This window comes from Hipposideros armiger, unplaced genomic scaffold (genome assembly GCF_001890085.2).
Source record: "Hipposideros armiger isolate ML-2016 unplaced genomic scaffold, ASM189008v1 scaffold_331, whole genome shotgun sequence".
NCBI classification, from domain to species: domain Eukaryota; kingdom Metazoa; phylum Chordata; class Mammalia; order Chiroptera; family Hipposideridae; genus Hipposideros; species Hipposideros armiger.
In genome coordinates this window covers 299791-302479 of record NW_017731681.1, presented here as the reverse complement: position 1 = coordinate 302479, position 2689 = coordinate 299791, and positions in this window count along the sequence as shown.

Sequence of the window (2689 nt, the reverse complement as noted above, 5' to 3'; positions counted from 1 at the left end):
GGTGTCCAGGAAGATATGGAGATGAATATGAAGTAGTAATAGTTGGAGGCATCAGAGAATTCTGGGTTGAGTGTGTAGTCCCGGGTTCAAGTACCGGGCTTTGCCATGGTTGTGCTTTGGGAACCTGGGAGAAGTCCCTTCCTTCACGCTGGTCCTCAGTTTCTCATCTGTATTGTGATAAGGTTGGTTTAAACAATCGCAGAGTTTACTTCCAGCTGTGAAATTCTGCAGTATTCAGTCAAAATAATATTTGCAATTACTTTTGTGCCCCTCCTTAGAAGTTTACTCTTGTAACCTCACCCCAGGGTCCACTTGCTTCATGAACATTATTCCCTCACTCCCATAACCCTCTACACTCTTAATAGCCCATACCCATTTCCCTTGAGCAGACCCTATCGGTTAACATGTTTGCCAAGCAGGATAGCAGAGCGCTTCAGCTCTGGGAATTGATGTGATGAGAGACTGGGATTCTCTGGCCCTTCAGCTGTGGCACCTCAGGCATACCATTTAGCCTGTCTGAACCCTCAGTCTCCATCTCTGCTAAGGAAGGATAATAGTAGTGCCTGAGATAATGCATGCAAAGCACTTGGCACCCTGCCTAGCCCACAGGAGCCCTTAACACATTGAGGACTGGGCATTTAAATGTATAGACGCAAATCTGCGTCACCGGTCCACAATGTGTTAAGTATAAGCTGAGATACTCCTATGAATCTTACTCTGTCTCGAATGCTAGGGATTCAACAGACAATGAACACAGGACCCATACCTTGCGTTATCTTTCTACCACTCAGCTCTTAGAATCCCCATCCTCTAGTCTCTGATATGGTCTCCTCCCTTCTCTGGGTCTTTACCCTGATATCGCCATAATAATGATTGGAACCTAACTGCCCATGGCCTACTGTGGGCCAACCTTTGTATTTATAAATTAAGTTTACCTTTCAACCACCCCAAGAGGTGGTTATTATTATATCCACCACCATTTCCCATTTTTGTTCATTTTGGTTTGATTTTAAATAAAGAACCTAAAACACAGATAAGTAGCATAGCTGGGATTTGAACCCACAGTCTTCAAAACCCACTTGCTCCATTTCTTCTCTTGCCCCCAAACCTACCTAGTTTTCCAGGTAACCATCAGCCCCTTGTTTCTTATTTTCTAATAGTTCCTAAGCCTGACATCAAGTCATTCAGTAACCCCCCCAAGATTTCTGTAACCCTTTGCCCCATGCCTTGGTGACTTTCTCAATCCATTGTTCATGACTTTTGACCCACATGCCCTGACCCCTGCACCTTAATACCTCTCTTTATTCTGAGTCCCTGGAGCTCCCAGCCCTCACTCCATTATCTCACTCACCCTGAGGTGTCTCCCACCTCACTGGCACTTTACTCCAAATCCTCTCATCCTGTTAAGTCCCTTATCCCCAGGAATTCATAAACTCTAAAACCTCCTAGCTCAGTAGTCTTTCCTCATATGATCTCTTCCTGTTTTTCAATCTCTTCTCAGTGTTCTATCTGCCTCCCTTCTACTATTCTCACCACACCCTGTAATCCAAAACCTTCATCTAATTAGCCCATCATCTAGTGACCTCCTTCACCCATCTTCAATAAAATGAGCCCCTTCTATTCCAGCATCAACCCATCCATCATAATCTATACACCCTTCCTTTCTTTCTTTTTTTTTTTTTTAGCTGAGCCATCCTGCCACCTGTAGGCAGCTCAGCGGCAGCTCAGCTCGGGCCGGGACTCAAACCGCTGTTGCTCAGAGCTCACACTCTTGAGCGAGCTCTTAACCAACTGAGCCANAAGTTAAATAGTTTTTGGGAGGAGAGGGGAAGGATACAAAAGAAACGAGTCAAAGTCTAACTAAAGAGGAAGAAGTTTCTTGCCTCATTCCTCCAGGCACCCAATTCCTTTCCTAAGAGGCAACTTTTACCAATTCCTTATCTAACGCCTCTCCTATTTACTTTTTAATTTTTAACCAAAAGCTCGCTCCCTTTTCATTTTTCCTTAGGTTCCTAAAAATACCCCAATCTAGGCCCTCCCTAATGGGATGGGGGAAATAGTAAGAGGGCTTGGTTTTGTTCACCCCAAGCTGACCTACATGCTAGCTGGTTTTGAGGCTGGGGGTGGGGCTGACGGGAATGAGAGTGACAGAACTCAAGAAGACTGTCAGGGCGCCTTCCCCAAAGAGACAAGTCCCTCGGGGCTCCTCAATGTCGTCCTTTCCAATAAGGAGCCAATAATATGTGCAATTACTTCCTTCGGGGGATTGGCTCGAAGGTCGTAGGCTGTGTGTGCCTGCGGACTGCGCACAGCAAAGCGCTTCGGGATCGTAAGGCGCAGGAGGAAGCCTGGGGCACTGAGCCGGGAGGAGAGGGTCCGGAGTCCCCGTGCAAGCAGTGGGACACACGGGAACGGCTTCTCTCACAGCCTGCCCCCGATGCCCTCCCTGGCTCCTGAAGCGCACCTTCTAGCCCGCAGTCCGTCGACGAGACGGCGTGGAGCCCTCGGAGCCTCCGGCTCCTGCCGGCTCCCGCCTGAGGCCTCAGGTGGACAGAGTCCCTCGGCAGGGCAGGTGGCGGCTCCTTGTTGCCATAGCCACGACCCAGCCTGCGAGCCGGCACAGGTCCTGACCGGGGCGTAGTGACGTCATCACGCCCTCCCCGGGCGCGCGGCCTCGCGGGCCGTGCGT